We start from the raw sequence: 19,176 nt of genomic DNA, 5'->3' as shown, positions 1-19,176 counted from the left end.
TGTCTTTCTTTACTTGGATTTAAGTGTCCAGCTTGCCCTGTACACCCTCAAGACTGATTCATTTTGACAAGTTCATACTATGGTGTAAATCTTAAAGGCCAACATATCAAAGTAATTCAACATAACAGGGATTAATAATCATGAACTAGAACTAGAATAATCCTGACACCTCTTTCTTGGTCTTTTGGGAGGATTAACAAATTAATATTTATAAATTAGTTTTGGAGATTAAAAGAATTATACTTGTGCTCAGTAAGGGCCCGGTAACGTTCCTGTTGAAGTCAGAGCTTGACTGGTGTTAGCAAGTAAAGAACAAGATATAATGGGGGTCATCTTTAGATTTTTGAAGCATTTGAGGTGCAGTGACTTATGTGAGGGTGAAGTTCACCTGTGGAGTGTAGAACCAGCATGAAGTGTTCATCCCGGTTTAAACACTGCCACCAGGCTTGCTTGCACATCTCTGCATAGTCGCTGCCCGGGCCATCTCAAAGATCTGTGATTGGGCAGGTAAGGGGTCAGAAGTCATGCAACCTGTATTGGCAACAGATCTAGTGGCCCCCAAACCTGTGCATTTAGTACAGAGGAGCTGGAATCACTGCTCCAGCTCATCACTGCTCAACTGGATGGAGTGCAATTTACTGCAGCCCTGACTCCTGGCCCTGTGTTGGAGGAGTAGATTTTACCTCCCATTTCTTCCAGAAAGTGTCTTATTACTTAAACATTATGCAAGATAAGCGAATTACACTCTTGGTGCATTCATAGTCAATATTCTATATGTCATACAGTGTATAGTATGGAACTTCCATATATTATGATATAATTCAGGTGTGAGTTTCAGTCTTGCATTATTCCCAGCTGTGGTCCAAGTTCCTCTGGCACATGGCAAAGAGAATTTTTCCTCCTAAATCACATTTAAGCTTCAAGGCAATCAAGTCAATGAAACTGTGGGGAAATGACTCATTCAAAAGTAAGTGACAGAGCTCTAGGAAACAAACAATGTGAAATAAATGTTGCACAATGTGTCTGAAAATTGGAAATATCCAAGCCAAAAGATTTCCATTTTAAATGTATGGGAGCTAGTGTTATGATTTAACCAAATATTCCTTTTTCTCCTACAGTGTTTCGTAAAACTGAATCAGATTTCCTTAAACCTGGAATATTTGTAAGAATTGATATGGCTGACAGGCATGTCAACTGGCATCCATATGACAGGAAATCATACGATTGACAGGCAAGATGCTAGAGTAGATGCAGCAGAGAGCTATAAGGAAATGAAAATCAGTTTTACATTTGACAAGCAGACTAACTTACAATACTGCAACTATTGTGCAGTGACTGCACAAACTAAGTCAAAATCTCTTAAGAAGGTGGAAATGATTTAAAAAGAAATTTCAAATAAAGCATGAATCTAGGCACAAAGTCAGAACAGCACTTCAAACCTTGAGAAGTTAAAATAATTAAAAAAATTCCATGCAACAGATTTTCACTTATGCTGTAAGATGGAATCCATTATATTGTAAATTATCATAATTATACAGAGAGAGACGGTGGGAGAGGTAATATTGGACCAACTTCTCTTGGCAAAAGAGACAAGCTTTCGAGCTCCACAAAGCTCATTTTCAGGTCACAGCAACTCTGTGGAGCTTGAAGGCTTGTCTCTTCCACCAACAGAAGTTGGTCCAATAAAAAAATATTACCTCACCCACCTTGTCTCTCTTGTATCATGGGACCAACATAATTTCAACACTGCAAACTATAATTCTATACAGAGCTTTTTTTAAATGTCTCAAAATGCTTTTCAGAGGAGGCAATTACTTTCCCAATTTTAGAGAAGTGGAAAGTGAAACACAGAGAGATAAGATGACTTGCCCAATGTCATACATACTAGCCAGTGAAGAGCCAGAAATAAAGAGGAGTTCTCCTTACTCCCATCCAGTGATCTAGCCACCAGTCCATATTGTCTCCCTAAGGCTGTGGCTACACTTAGCACTTCAAAGCGCTGCCGCGGCAGCGCTGCCGCCGCAGCGCTTTGAAGCGCTAAGTGTAGTCAAAGCGCCAGCGCTGGGAGAGAGCTCTCCCAGCGCTGTCCGTACTCCACCTCCCTGTGGGGAATAACGGAAAGCGCTGGGAGCCGCGCTCCCAGCGCTGGAGCTTTGACCACACTGGCGCTTTGCAGCGCCGCAATTTGCAGCGCTGGAGAGGGTGTTTTTTCACACCCTGCTGCAGCGCTGCAAATTTGTAAGTGTAGCCAAGCCCTAAGAGTGTCATTCGAGGAAAATCATTCTTGCACAAGAAAATAATCATGTTTTGTGCAGGGAATTGAGAGGATAAGAACCTTATTCCTTTCCTCAGCTAGACAGACAGACCTTGGGGCTGAAACCATTTCTCCATTATTGTCATTCTGACCTATGCACTGGCATAGTAATCGCTGCCCCTCCACAGGGTTAGGGTTACCAACCCTCCAGGATTGGCCTGGAGTCTCCTAGAATTGGCATCTATCTCCCAGACACCACTGAAAGCAATCCAGGAGATTTTAATAGGATATTTTAAGAAAATGACATTATGTCATGTTGGGGGGGGGGGGGATGGAATCTCCCAGAATAGCTTCAGTCAGAGCTGGCAACCCTAATTTGGGCTAATAGCTCAACATGCTCAGGCAACTATACTGTACTTGCCTCTAAAGTTCCATGAGCACATTTATTTTTTCTACTGTTTGTCCAAGCGTAGGGCACTTATTAAAATGTTTTATCATACATGATGTTAGAGTGTTTAGGTCTAATATAAAAGCACTACATAAAAAGAATATAATTATGATGATTGCTATTAGGGAGACAAGGTAGGAAAGATAACATATTTCATTGGACCAACTTCTGTTGTGGAAGGTACAAATTATTGTCATACCCGTGTTCCAGATTCCCCATCAAATTAACTCTCATTGGATTTACCTTCTTTACTGGGAGACTCTCAGCCTAATTTCCCTCTGCAATATTTACCAAAGAGTTTATTTCATTCTACACTTGTTGGCTGTTCCCTCCTCATCAGGGCCGGCTCCACGCACCAGCCAAGCAAGCTCGTGCTTGGGGTGGCAGATTCTAAGGGGCGGCATTCCGTCCAATCCTAGGGCAGCACGGCTGCCCTTTTTTTTTGTTTGCTGCTCCGGCGGCCCTGTAGGGGGCGGCGGCGCGGAGGAGGGGAGCGCCCTGCTGGGAGCCGGCTGCACGCTCTGTCTGCCCCAGCCGATGCCAGGTCTGCAGCAAGCTCGGCAGCCCGTGTCCTTCCCTCCTCGCCAACCAGAGCGGTGCGGAGCCCTCCCGGCAGGCGGCGCGGCAGGAGGGGCTGAGTGGTGAGCGTCCTGGCTGAAGGAATCCCTGGTCGCCCCCCTTCTCTCTCTCCCCTCCGCTCCCTCCCCCTTCCCCCTGCTAGCTGGGGCACGCACTCCACTGCCCGGGGCACGTCTGCAGCGCAGGGAGTCCCGCTAGCCGAAAGTTTGCACCCTGGCTCTGGCCGCCCTGCAGGTTGGTTTTTTTTTTTTTTTGCGCTTGGGGTGGCAAAAAAGCCAGAGCCGGCCCTGTTCCTCATAATAGGAAAATAATTTATTAGGCTCAAATTTTGCATAATGTGTTTACGATGAATAAATGTTTAAGGTCTATATATTATGCACACACTCAGGAAAGTGCATAAGGGTTGACATCCTGTCTCCATTGAAGCCAATGAGAATTGTGCCATCGATTAAAGAGGGTCAGGATTTCATCCATGGAATTGATATGGGGCCGTGGGAATTTCTGGCATTGTACAACTAGTGCATATAGGGCTTGATTGTGCAAGGTGCTGAGTAGGGGGTCTCATTGCAGAAAAATTCTGGGTGGTGGGGCAGAGTTATGCCAGCCACACAGAATATTCTCTGTCCCAAACAGCACCACAAAATGAGAAAAACTAGGCAATTATTGCTTTCCTAAGGATCGCATCCAAAGTCGGGGGGCGGGGGGGGGGAAGGGGGCAGGGAGAGAGTAAAAGTGGAAAACATAATGGAGTATATGGATCTGTGAAAAAAGTCTGTGGAAGGAGCATACCAAAGTCTGAGAGTGGAGGGGGCAACTGCCCCCTTTGCTCAATAGTGAATGACATTGCTGCTGCTGAGCATTCTGGTCCCAACCCAGCAGAGCACTTATTTGCTGCTTAATTTTATGCATGTGCATAGTCCCATTGAGACTTCAAGATTTAAAGTTAAGCATGTGCTCAAGTGCTTTTCTAGATTGGGGCCAGAGTGCACAGCACCTTGCAGGATTGAGCACACAATAGGGACTGTCCTAATCATCTGTGCTGATATGGAGGCAAGCCTTAAAAATATAAAAGGCAGAATGCTTAAATATGTATTCAATTCTTGTTAAACTAACCTTGTATAAAGTTGGTAAGTGTTTTTTACTATTCAATTAATCTTCCGTTGTTGGGGTTTGCATATTTAAAAAAAAAAATCTAAAATTCCAAGTCACCACATTATTATGGAACATGAATAATATTGATTACAGGATAATGTAATTGACAACTTAGATGATATTTTTCCATAAGGACAACACATGCAAACCTTTGAGTTATATGTAGAGTATATTTTTGGGACCTCTTGATTTCACTTTAATGACTATGTCACATCATCACTGATCTTGACAACTAGTTGCTTTTAATTCAATTCAAAGAATGGAGCAGGCTGCCACTGAATTTTGTTAAGGTTAGATGGAGTGGCATTTTGCTAACACACAAAAGGTTCACTATTGGAATGCCTTGAACAACCTTTTCGCAGAGAACAGTAATGTGTCAAAACCCTGAAAACCATTTAGTATACCATGCTTATATAGAGTTCAAATGGATATGGAGGAAGATACTGGATTTCCATTTATATGCTCCCATTTAGATCAAATGTAATCTTATCTTAACCTTCCATGCCCTTGTAGTGTAAGAAATACAGAACAAAGACCAACATCTTATGTTTGTCAGAATAATTGCTTATAGTATCCAAACATAATAGGAAAGTAAAATAAAATACTATACAATACCTTCAGATAGATCTGATACAGTTTTAAATGGCTTTAGACTAGAACCATTTCATAGCCTTTACGAGTGATATTTTGTTATGCTTAAATATTATTTACTGTTTGCATCTCACTAGAACCCACAGTGTGCTACGCCCTGTTCACAAAAAAGAGGAAGACATAAATCCTGCCTTGAAAATCTTACTTCTAAGATCTTCAATCACCACCACCACCATCTCCTCCTTAGTGCCCCTGTTAGTTACCAAGTCTCTTGTTGACATTTTCTGATATCATCTAGGTCTTTCTTTCATTATTCTTGTACTGAGTTGGCAGTCATCCTTTCCCATCTGGCTCAGAGGGAGGCCACTCTGCCTCACTATGTCACAGTGATCACAGTCAAGTAGCAGGGGAATTAGCAAATCACTGGGCTAGGGCCCTGGCCCTTTGGGTGGGGTAGGACACGAAGCAGTTTAAAGAATCTGGCACTCTGCTTGTCACTCTACCCTCCATGGTCCAAGGGTCCTTCATCTCTCCTTGGGGTATTCGGCTGCTAGAAATCCTAGCAGCTCTTCTCCACACTCAGTCTTCTCTGGGTAAATGGCAGCTGACAGTCCCAGCAGCTCCTCTCTGCACTCAGTCTCCTCTAGGGTCAGGGTGCTACCTGACTCGGTTGTGCAGCCGGAGGCCTACAGCAGACCAGAGACATCTGGCTGTCTCCTTTACTGGCTCTGGCCCACCTAAGCCGGAGGCCCCTCCTCTTATATTTCCTGTCCCACCTCTCAGTTTCTGGAGCAAGGGGCAGGCCCAGCCCGGCTCTGTCCACCAGGGAGCAGAGGGTGGTTTCTTCCCCTTTGGCTTGGAGGAAGGCCAGTCTCAGATTTTTTCATAATCACAGCCCAATGATTTCCACCTCTGTCTTACTGGCTTCATCCACCTTTACTTTTCTATTAGGCATTATTACATCAGATATGGTGCTTTCCTTTTTTGCACACCAACGTTTTATCTACTAATCACTTTGTATTTTGAACCATTCTGTGCTCTATTACTGTGGAAAAACAGATGTTTTCTCCATTGAATTTTTTCTTTAAGTTAATGCTGTAGTAGCCTTTCTACTTGTGCCACAAAGACTCCTCTTGTTTTTGCTGATACAGACTAACACGGCTACCACTCTGAAACCTTTCTACTTGTATATTTCTTCTTAGCCCTAGCTCTCTCTCGGTTTCCCCCGACAATCTTTCAAAATGTACATATTTCTTTTGATATTTCTAGAAGCTTGTTCTGGTCTCCATAAAAATTTCTTGCTTGGTCAACACATGTTGTATGTTGTGGAATAAACCTGAATGATCTATGTTGGCAATCTAAGCAGTATTAGTACTGGTCAGGACTTGGATAAGAGACTATTATGGAAAACAAAGTAACCTTAAGAGCTTTACTGGATCAGGGACTATATACAAACTTCTGCCCCAATCACAACTCAGTGTTTTAGGAACTATCCATAATGTTCAAAAAGCTCACTTAAGAATCATCTTAAAGAGTCAAGAATAGTTTAGGAATGAGGAAACCAAATCAGTCCTGCCTTGAAGCTGAAAAATCAACCAGATTACCTACTAAAAGTTTCTTTAAACCCACATGAATCCTCCTGCATACCAAGAATATCTGAATTAACAAGTAGTTCTATTTAGTTTTACAAAAAGGACACTTGATCATAGTCTATAAGTACCTATGGGGGATGGTAGGTGAGAATTCTCTAAATACAAGGCTATTTGATCTAGCAGATAAAGGCATAATACACAGCTTCAAACTGAAACTAAAGCGAATTCAGATGAAAAATAAAGCATTTTTTTTAACACACACACACACACACACACACACACACACACACACACACACACAGAGTCAAGGTAATTAACCACCTGAACAATTTACCTAGGAGCATATGGATTCGCAATCACCTGAAGTCTTTAAACCAAGATTGGATATCTTTCTAAAAATTATTCTCTGGCTCAACCAGAAGTTATGAGCTTGATGCAAGTACCACTGAGTAAAATTCTATGGCCGCTGTTATAGATGAGGTCAGACTAGAATATCATAAAGATCCCTTCGGGCTTTAAAATCTATGATTCTGTGAGCAATAGGTATTCCATTTATTTAAGTTATATGATAGCAGCACTGGGTGGTTCTTCTTTATAGCCAACATTTTTAAAATAATCTTACAGGCTCATATTAAATTGATAATGGGATTATTACAGTTTTTACAAATCCTTCTTAATCAAGACTCTGCTTGATTTTATTTGTGTGAAGAAAGTGTATACAAGTTGAATCATTCACCTCAGACCTGTCTTTCTCTACTAAAGAGCAAATTGTTTGGCTGATTTATAATTAGAAATCCAGTGAATATTGTTCTACTGTTTGGAAGTTCTTGAGCAGGAATGTGATTTACTAATAGTGTTTTCAGGCCAGTCAAAGAAATCTTTCCTCAGAGCTGCCATATACTGTAATTTAACCAGCCCTCAAATGCATCTTGCAAAGGGCACTAGAACGTTCTCACTAGGAGAAAAAAGGCACTCAGTATTTAAAAGGAGAAAAGAGGTTTTCAGGTAGTTACTGAGACAAATCACCAGGGACGAATTTGGCCCACTGGCTCTAAATTCTCAATGCCTACATTAAAAGCAGGCCAGCCAATTTCTATTTGTGTTTCTCAGAGAAACAGATGGAACATTTCCATTTTAAAAATTGTTCAGTTTGCAACATTCATATCACAGCCAACCCACTATCTATTCAGCAAGCTTACCTACTCCATACTCAGGCAAAACTCATTGACAGCATGGGAGCATAATAAATGCTGAATGTGATCCATGAGGGCGCAATCCTGCATACACTTACACACATGCTTCACTTTACACATGAGTATTCCAACTGAGTTCAAAGGGACTATTCATGTGCATCTAATTAAGCATGTACATAAGAACTTCCAGAATTACAGCCTACAAAAACAACAGCTAACCATTGTCAATATCTGGTAAACAGCATTAAGTGATAAAGGTCATAAACTGATCAATGTCCCAGTGAATGAACTAAGAGTCCATTACATAACAGACCATCAAGCATCAAATATCACATTCATTCAACAATATAAGACACCATTTACATGTCTGAGAGACCTTGTCTACAATGTATGTCATAATAATGTTTTATAGGAAGGAATAATAGAAAATAGAAAGACTCTAGAAATATTTAGAATGTACAACGTCAGGTTTCTTGCTCTTATAGACTTTTCTTTCTCAGCTAAAATTAAGAGAGGAGAGTGTGGAGGAGAGTACATGAACTAATAAGCACTGGATATTAGATAATGTTCTGAGTTTACAGTGTGAGGGAACTGGGCTGTACTTACCAAAACAGTAGAGTCACATTTACAATATATTCTCATTTCACACATTTAAACTGTATAAATAATGCTAATGGATATTTTTACCCATATCATTTCCCTGCCTTTTCATTGAGTAAGAAGAAACCTCAGCTGTGAAATAGCTGGCAGAGAATGATGGCTATCAGGAAAGACAGCAAAACAATCAGCCCATCAGGAATTGTTGCACAACCAATATGCACTATATATAACATAGCTCTTAAGGCCTCCAGTCCTTTTCTTGTTGAATCATTTTCTGATAGGGAAAGCTGGGATAACTAGTAAAGAAGAATCCCAGTCCAGAATTGCATGGAGCATGGGTTTAAGATATCATATGGAGAGTGTGAACAAAACATAACGAGATAAAAAAATCCCCCAAAGAACTTAGATTAAAATGAATCCTGCTGAAAGTCATTTGTAGAGTGGGCTGAACACCAACTGAGATACTGGAAGCTGATATAAAAGAAAATGGTAAGTCCTTTAATTGTGGGAAGAAATATGGGAATTTACAACATGTTAAATTAAGTGCATGTCCCACAACATACTTCTTTTGGGAAAAGCAAAGAAGAGAGCTTATAGACAGATACATCCTCAAGTGATCTGAAAATTTATGATGCCACCTAAATAATCCCTTGACTATAGATAACCACATGTATAACTGTCTATGAAAACCAAATGCAATTGCTAAAGTGATGACAATCTGATAATGGAAAAGGGAATAAACGTTGCAGAATGATACACAGAGTTAATTGAACTAACAAATAAAGGTACAGCAAAATCACCTTTTGTTTAAGTGGCAAACAGATTTTGTAGGCAGGATAGTTATTTTTAGATATGACAACTGAGTCATTTACTGATACTATACAATACATATTACTGTTGTTAAATTAGACATACACATTCAAATGAGAGTATCTTCAATGTGCAGGGTAGGCATACACATATAATTTCACATATATACATTTACACCCTTTTAAGACCCCCTTCCCATTAGCCTTCTTCAATGCCCCCTCAATATTTGTTGTGGGGATGGTTCTTCCCCTTCAGTATGAATCTGATCCAACTCCCATTGATCAGGCCCTACACCAACAGCACCCAGTAGAGGAGGCTAAGGAATCTTGACTTTTAATGCATAGAGAAGCATTGGTGGGGGCAGCTGATATCACCCCAATGTTTTCAGGTAATCTGGGGATAGTGGGAGGTTAGCTTGCCTTGTGAGAAACTAGACCCGGAAATGATCACTCTTCCACACCCAGGTCTGGAAAGGATATTTACAATAATTATGACTATAACTTTTGCAGACTTAATAGACAAATATAGGAAGAGAAGGTCCTTGAATTGTTAGTATTGAAGTGTGGGAGGCAGGGAACTCAGAGGGAAATCCAGGCCCCAGTGAAGTTAATGACAAACTCCGTTTGAATTGAATGTGGTCAGGATTTCACACCCATGAATTTCTCATTCACTACAGTAATGCCACAGATTACCAGGAGCTTCTTGAATTAAAAACAATAGGACTATATTAAATTAAGTAATTACTAGTTTTATGAATGTGTCCACACCACATGAGCATCTAAATTACATACCACCATAACTGACATTCCTACTAGAGTATTGTCTCAATGAATGCACTGGAACCAACATAATCTAAAATTGATTATTTGAAGATAGACTCTTGTGTTTTTTTTCAAAATCCTGGTCTGAACTCTGGACCTGAGACAATGGTTATGTATTAGGGTTTCAGTGACAGGCTGACTTACCCGGCCACCAACATCTGTGCTCTTCCTAGGCTTCAGGCCCAGATTTTTAAAAAAGATATTTTGGTGTTGCTCTGCTCAGAAGCCGGAATCCCATTGACAGCTGATGATGACAGCCTAAATGCCTTTTGAACATGAGATTTAGATGCCTAAATCAGCCGTGTATTGCAACGCTAACTCCAGCAACACCTAAAAATCTGGGCCCAAGAGACTAGAAAGATTATTGATTCTGCTGGATATTATTGTGATGGGTTTGGTCACAGAGACCCCATTGGGACTGTCACCTGATGTGCTGAAATTACCTCTGAGCTGGTTTTCCCTGCCAGCTTGGGACTCCAGAACCCTGCCTTATTGAGCCAGACATGCTAGCCTGCTGCAACACTGACTCAGGGTCTGGGCCACACCCCCAAAGCTGCAGACTTTAACCAAAAACAGCTCAGCAGGTTACCACTCCAGCACCTAGACACCCGGTTCCCAGTGGGATCCAAACACCAAATACATGTTTTACTCCTTATAAAGCTTATACAGGGTAAATTCATAAATTGTCCACCCTCTATACCACTGACAGAAAGATATACACAGCAGTTTGCTCCCTCAGGTATTAATCACTTACTCTGGGTTTATTAATAACCAAAAGTGATTTTATTAAGTATAAAAAGTAGGATTTAAGTGGTTTCAAGTAATAACAGACAGAACAAAGTAAGTCACTAAGCAAAATGTAGCAAAAACACGCAAGTCTAAGCCTAATACATTAGGAATTGATGACAGGTAATATCTCACCCTCAGAGATGTTCCAATAAGCTCCTTTCACAGACTAGACTCCTTCCTAGTCTGGGCCCAATCCTTTCTCCTGGTACAGTCCATGTTAGTTCCAGCAGACATCTCAGGTGGTAAGCAGGGGCTTTCTTATGACTGCCCCCCTTGTCCAGTTCCACCCCCTTTTATAGCTTTGGTACAAGGCAGGAATCTTTTGTCTCTCTGGGTCCCCACCCCTCCTTCTAAATGGAAAAGTACCAGATTTAAGATGGATCCCAGTATCACGTGACAGGGTCACATGTCCTGTGAGACCCCAGCCCCCATTCTTTCTGGGCTAGCCCACACATACACAGGAAGGTTTGCAAGTAAACAGAGCCATCTGAAGCACCCTTAATGGCTTCCACTTAATATGTTTACATCAGTAATGCAAGTTTATATCTTATTCTCCTAACTCCAGACATAGAAATAATACAAACAAATAAGATGAACACACTCAGTAGATTATAAGATTTGTAATGATACCTTACAAGAGACCTTTTGCATAAAGCATATTCCAGTTACATTCATAAGCATATTTTCATAAAGCAGATGGAGTGCAACATCACAATTATTATTATAATTAGTTCAGTGCCAACTGTGAACTAGGTGCTTTCCAGACAAAGTCAAAAGTGTGAGGATGCATTCATGATGGAAGCTTTATGTCAAAGAGCTTTGTTGAATGAAAGGAGTAAGTGTGTTTCTCAGCAGTTACAATGATGGAAACTGGAAAATGCACAAAAATTAGAAAATTAACAATAATAAAGTACTTGTTATTTTCTCTGAGATTTTGTGCAGAAAATCAAATATGTAAATTGGATAATCTGATCAACCCCATATTAAATGTTAACAGCCTTAGTGGCAGCATAATTATTATACCAGTACATTGCTATCACAAATGCCCAGCTAAACCCTAGATACCAAACATAAGCCATTCTTCAAATCCGTATCAGTTTTAGCTCAGCAGTTCCCATTAATATTCAAGTCAGCTCTGCATTTTTCAAAACAGTATGTAGATTCAACAGTGTCAATGCAATGTCGGTTCACATACATACAGAAAGGTAGTAGGAAAAGAAAGGCTCATTGAAGTGAACTGAAGTTAATGGCCCAAAAAACACCAACACAGGGAAAACACGGAAATAGAAGAAAGCAAAAAGTTACCATTTTCAGGTTTGACTTATGCTGTGCACCTTCTGTTTGCTTTGTTAACAAAGTGAAAGGAGGGCGTATTCAACAAGAAGAAATCCCAGGTACTCAATCAAATAAGCAGTGCATCAATTTCACATGCACACTAGCTGTACAATCTTTACACCTTCGTCTGCCAACAGGGACAAAGATGCAAGACGGACGAGGAAGCCAGATGCAAGACTTTCCTTTATAATTCATCATGTCATATGGTCAGAAGGCATATCTAGACAGTTCATCATGTCAAATGTATAGTAAAACAAACATTTCAAGTGTTGCAGCTACCCTAATCACATAGAGCCCATCCTGGAGCCCTAACTCAGGGAAGGCTTCCATGGCAGTATTGGAAATGTAAATAGGAAGTCACAGAGACAAGTAACTCAGTGCAACTTATATTTGTATATGCAAGCACCTAATTTGGCCCAAAGATGTGTCAGCCCTCCCAAGTTTAAGGTCCTGTCCATCATACATTTTCTGTTTGGGTAAAGCAGGTGGTATTGGTTGCTTTACAAAAAGCAAATAACTTTTTATCCCCCTTCCCAGTACTTAGTCTTTAATGTTCAAGAATCAAAATCAAACAACATACTTATGGGAAATGAGGAAAAGAATAATTCCTACTTTGTCTCATCAAGGTGGGGAAAGGTTCTTTGGCTCAGTTTCTGACCCCTACACTTTGCTTTGGGCACTATGGTCCCAACTATCCTGACTGGATGATTCACTGCTGGGCACGTTGACTGGTCACTGCCTCCCTCCAGAATGGGGGTGATGATGACATTAAACATAATGTCTGCTGAAGTAGGAAGTGTTATTTTAAGCATGATACTTAGGCCAACATTTTGAAAGTTACCTCTGATTTTGGGTGCTTCAGGTTTCAGTTTTTCAGATTGGGATTGGTTTTCAGAAGTGTGCATCAGTCATAACTACAGCTGAAGTCAACAGGAGATGTGGGAGCTTTCTGAAAAGCCAAACCCAATGTGACTGAGGTTTTAGACCCAAAATCAGAGGCCACATTTGGACATTTTGGCCTTAGCCATTTATAAGATGGGGAAAATTCTTCCATAACTGTATATCACAGGTCTGTTGTGTGCAGGGGCGGCTCTAGCTTTTTTGCTGCCCCAAGCACGGCAGGCTGCCTTCAGCGGCTTGCCTGCAGGAGGTCCCCGGTCCCACGGATTCCCATTGGACCTCCCGCAGATAAGCCGCTGAAGGCTGCCCGACTGCCGCCCTCGCAGGGACCGGCAGGGCGCCACCCCCCCGTGGCTTGCCACCCCAGGCACATGCTTGGCACGCTGGTGCCTGGAGCCACCGCTGGTTGTGAGACTTAATTTTTTATTTCTGAAATGCTGATAGGATGCCAATGAAAGTCTGAAAAGGCACTAATCAAACCAAATTAAGTAAAAAAAATTTTGCCAGAGGCAAAAAAATAATAACTTAAATTGACTATTATATATTTAACTGAACAGATAACATACATACACAGTTGTGATTGGGAATCAGACTAATTTTGAGGGAATTTGCAGTTGAAATACAGAATAGATGGAAATTTGTCTGCAGCATTAGTTTTCACTAATTTACCACAAAATACGTTTAAATCAGAATGTATCCAAAAAGAAAACAAGGAAAAACTTGAGCCAGTGTTCTCATAGGTGACTATAAGTTAGATCTTAATAGTACCAAATAGCAACGTCTGCACCCAGCCAAGCTATTCAACAGAAACTCAGCAGGACCACATAAGTATTTTGACTAAGATTCACAGGTGTCTTCTCCAAAGAGCTACATGCGGGTGGAGGCTTCATGAAAAATGCCAATTTTCTCATCTAGTGGAACACTAATTCTGATTCACCAGAGGCAGAACTCATTTCACATAGCCGTGGAAACTATTTATTTTAATTTTTGAAGTTAATCGAGCTCTGAGCTGGTATCAATGGAAAATCCCTTTTGCCTTAGGAACAGAAATTTTACTTATACTGCATATGGGAATACAGCCTTCTAATACTGGATAAACAAAACTTAGCATGCTGTAGCATATGTCATGCTGTAATGGGGTGCACTCGCCTCTCATGAGAGCTCCCTTGGCCGAGTGCGTGTGCCTGCAAGCTGTCTCTCTCTCAACTTTCCCCTGCTCCAGGACAGAGCAGTGCCCCAAGGCCCCTCTCTGGTGACAATGTCTTCGCCCTCTTGGGCTTTCTGGTTGCAGCTCTCCAGCTGGGCCACTATGGTTCAGTCCCCTCTCTGGGGTGCCTCAATGTCCCAGCCATTTCCCCCCCAGTGGCTAATGGGGGGTGAGAGAGACCCAGGCCCGCCCACTACTCCAGGTCCCAACTCGGGGACCGTGTATATAGCAACCATCTGCTGTGTCCCTTTAACTATGAAACAGTTTCTTTAATCCCCTGGGCCATTTCCCTGTGGCCCCATGCCATCTTCACCCTTACCTCAGGGCTTTGTCCTAATGGAGTCCCAGCAACCAGCTCAGGGCTTCTTCTCGCTCTGCCTGGCTTCTCGTAGCACTGCCCTTCTGCAGCTCCATCAGCTAGCCACACACCATCCACATTCATTCAACTCCAGCAAGGAACTGAACTCACTTTGGCCCTGCAGCTCTTCTTATATTAGCGTGCTGGGCCCTGACTGGCTGCTTCCCACACAGCCACTCTAAGCAGCTTGGAGGACCTCTCTACTGCCCTTTTCTGGTGCGGGGAGTGGCAGGGCCACAAGGCCTCCAGCAGGGGGCCTTCAGTCCTAGTCCATCCCATCACACATGCCCATCCACCAGTGCAGGATATCAGTCATTTCAGAACATGACTGCTGACCAAAGAGAAGTTTAGAAAAACGGAGTAATGCTTTTGAATACTAGAATGCAGAGTAATACATTATTTAAAATATGGTCTTCATGTTGTCAAGCCAGGATAAATAGGTGCCACCTGATATAGCAGAAAAGATTAGGCTGCTGGTTATTTATGTGAATTATATTATCAGGATGAAACTTACCCAAGACTTCTACAGCACCACTTACATCCCAGGTAAACCCTAATTTCACCCTCACTGATTACCCTTGCTCCAAATCATACAGTGGTTCGTATTATTCCACCTAGTAGGTCACTACATACACTTTCCAGAATGAAGTAAATGGTATGCAGTGCCTGAGAATGTCTATGTCCTTTACATGCCAGACATAAATGGAATCCAAATCTCATTTCCTAGAGTACTAGACACTTGACTACTCTTCTTCAGTTCCTATGATGTCTCTTTTGCAAACATTTAACCTTTGAACCCTGGCTTTAGCAATATTTTTAGTATTTCTTAAGATGGACAGACGTTTCATGCAATGAGAAGAAAATGTCAGGAAATCATTATTAATGGTGGACTAGAAATCACAAGTAGCAAAGAGTTGAAAGTAAACTTGTCCATTCATCTCTAAAATCCATGTCAGATCAGCTGCACAAACATTTATGTAACTGTTTGAAAATACTATAATGTAGAATCTTGACATATTAATTTACATAGCTCTTTGCAGAAAGAATGAACTGACAAATGGTGATTTTACCTTTAAGGGCTCTTGTCCACATTGGCTTTGTGTGTCAGTTTTTGTGAACCTTTACCCACGCGTTTATATCACTCTTTTTTCCAGAGCATGCTCAGTTAAGATTTGAAAACATAAATCAATGTGAGGCCTCTTTTATGCATGGGTAGAGTGAAGCATGCTGTTGTATTATGCAATAATCTGGGGAATTTAACCAAAATCAAGGGAAGAAGATCTGTGGCCCAAAAAACCCCCAAACCTTCTCTCTCCTGAATCAGAAAACAGAAAGTCATTCTAACGATAATATAACCCATACATTTTAATAGAGTCTGGTGCGTTTTTCTGTGGTTTCTTGCGGGCCTTTTTGTTTTTTGGGGTGTTTTTTTGTTTGTTTGTTTTGGTTTTGGTTTTGGAGAGGAAGAGCCTTATGCAAGGCAAATATTGAAGTTAACTCTTCTCTACCTTTGCTTAAAAGTTCAGTGGTATTAAACAGCACATTAGATTATCGGTGTTCATTTCCTGTACGTCTTATTCAGTATATGTTTTATCACGTGTATCACAGAATTATATTCTGCATTAGTTTGTATTGCCAAAGGAAATATTAACATTCCCTGTCATTAAATACCTATAGTAATGAGTCATTTGTAGTAGTACGAAAGGTAACCTACCTTAGTGAAAAAAGAAACACCTGGATTAACCTCACGGTGATTTTTTGCAAAAAGGAAAAAAGTTAAATTCCCACATAAATTCAAATTTATTAAGCTCTGCATGGAAACAAATAGTTACAGTGAATTAATTTAAAATTAATGGTACAGGAGACACTTAAAAATGTTTGTAAACCAAGTCCTGTGTAAGGGTCAATTGCAAAGTGCTTACACATGACTGCTCTTATAATCATTACATTTTTATGGAACATTTTCTTTTTTTGTTGTTAAAAAAAAAAACCATAGACATCTGTATGTAGTTCAGTAGTTCTCTTGCCTGTAAAATATTATTGTCTCCTAACTTTCAGGTATTTAGCTGTCTTTAACTACATCCTGATGCTGAAGATTACTCCTGTCTTGGCTTTGGTACAAAAAGATTTTCTAGTACTAATAGCTCTAAACTCAGTGAATTCTATGTCTGAAATAAATCCACTACTTCACCATCCAAAACAAAACTATGCTTAAGCTTCGAATCACTGATAACTCAGCCTCAATTTCATGTAAATAATGCAACTCTACCTGGAAGCTGTCCATATAATTTCAAGCTTTTAAAGCTTATGAAATGTACCATACCAATCTGTCACAGTTTTATTTAGTCATAAAATACATTGCTCAAGGTTTCCTTTTGCTGTCTTGGCAAATCTCGTAAATTACATTCCATTCCAATCAAGCATTTCAAATGACATCATAGCAACTTCCTGCATGCATAAATTTCCTTGAGTGCCAATCAATGCTGAAGCAAAAACCCTTCTACGCTGTTCAAAAAAGATATGCACTCCAATGAGTATTGATGTGGATTTGGGATCTGATGTACTCAGCTGAAATGTAAGAATATGCAGATGATGATACTTTAGTCTTAAAACATCTATCTGGTTTTGCCTGCACAAACTCGACTGTCAGCATATTTTACAAAAACATGCAGCAAACTTTTTCACTACTGAGAAATATTCTGCATGACAATGGCACTATAGGTTTGGTTATCCAGAATTATAAAGTTTTACATATACCGATACCTGCAAAAAAGGAATATGTTAGTATAATAGTGAGCACTCAAGAGTCAGGTTCACCCGGAGAGAAGGCGCAAGATTTTTACTAATTGCAAGAGCGCTAATCTCAGACAAAGTCTGTTCAGAAATCTGGAAACACTTAGTTTACACTGGCCTAGATCAGAGGCCTAATGCAGGCATTAGCAAAGCCACTTTCATATCAATAGTATTATGCGAACTAAGGTAAAAGGTAGGAAAATTCTTCAATGACTTGTGCTTGCAAAGAACACTGGAAAGAACTCAGCACATCCAAAAATTCTCTCACACTGTTAAGTGAACTCCCATAGTTTATTCCTGAATGAGTCATACATAAGATAATGAAGTAATTTATATATTTTCGGTAAAAAGAAGCTGAAGTAGGATTATGAAAATGTAGGATGAAATGCTGAAAAAAAACCTTAATTCAGTCCTTACCCAGGAAAACCTCCCATTAGACCCAATCCTGAGTGTTCTGAGCCCTAACAACTCCTCGCTGACTTCCATGGGAGTTGCAGGTGATCAGCACTTCTCAGGAAGGGATCCAGTAGAGATTTGCCTGCATAAAAAAGAGAATAAGGACATCAGGGTTTGGTGAAGAGATTATATCAACATTCCTCTGACTCTAAATAGACTGAAGTGGTACACAGGTCTTGTGCTGGTGATCTGTTCAGGGGTAAATTTTACCCACTGTGAACTATTTTTAAATATCTGTTTAATTTAAATGCAGATAATCAACACCTAGTTCCAAAAGATACTTTTGTCCAAAATGTCAGAGATTTGAGCTGAACTTGTGAAATGCCTTGACATTCCAAGTTTGTGAAGTCAAAAACTTTTCTGTTTATTTCTTCCATCCCTGCTGGTACATAAACTAGCCAGGTGCCACATCTAAAAAGGCATTAGTGGAAAACCCAAGCCGCAGCTAAGCTAGATATATTTGCTAGAACAATAACCCAGTGATCTCTTCAGCTTCATTAATAATGTAGCAGGGGAAAATAGAAAGGTCAGCTGCATTCAAATTATTTACTGAAATAAGTAGACAAGAGTCTAGCTTATTAATTATGAAAGCTTTATATTTCAAAAAATGCCATTATTAAGCTATTTTTTGCACTTATATTTTTTAACTGGAATAAAAAGATTTTGTAGCTCTGGCAATTTCCATTTACTAATTTAGATTTTTATTATCCAAAAGAGGGTTGTTTAGTTTCAAATTATATTTCTATTCTACTTGCTCAGAATCTCATTAATATATATACACTAATATGTTAGAGAGACTATATTTTATTTTGAAGGAAGTGAGAGGACAATATTTTTCTTTACTGAAGCTATAATAAAATTTAAAAATGGCTTAATGGCAGCAAATTTGTTGGGCAAAAGCCTTCTGGTAGCACAGCTGAAATGTGCATTTAATCCCAACCCATTTTAATTCTCTCTAGCTAACTCCTTTGAGGGTTTAAAATGTATTATTTCTTTGTCACATTTAGTGCTGAAACTTCTAACAAAATGTTCTTTTCCAATGTTTGTCTATTTCATCATTTTGAAATCAAAACATTCACTTTGAGCAATTTAAAAGAAAAGATAAATAACTAGTAGGAAAGGAACCATGCACATTTGCAAAATGTGAAATGTTCAGGCTGGGGGTTCACTTACTTGGGCAGCAATGGGACAATCTGCAGAATTAAACCACCACAAACAGAAAGGTTGTTACTGGCTTCCTGCTCAGCTGTACTGGAAGTTACATACACATGACAGTTTTCCCACTAATATTTCTTGAC

General features: G+C 40.2%; 1 protein-coding gene across 1 annotated transcript in view; it reads right to left on the bottom strand.

Moving 5' to 3' along the window:
• DNTT (DNA nucleotidylexotransferase) overlaps positions 1 to 19,176 on the bottom strand; it is a 221,801-nt gene that overhangs the window by 43,117 nt on the left and 159,508 nt on the right. The window lies entirely within an intron of this gene.

This window comes from Mauremys mutica, chromosome 7 (assembly GCF_020497125.1).
Source record: "Mauremys mutica isolate MM-2020 ecotype Southern chromosome 7, ASM2049712v1, whole genome shotgun sequence".
Lineage (NCBI taxonomy): Eukaryota > Metazoa > Chordata > Testudines > Geoemydidae > Mauremys > Mauremys mutica.
The sequence above is the reverse complement of the archived record's forward strand: the minus strand, read 5'-3'. Positions and strand labels throughout refer to the sequence as shown.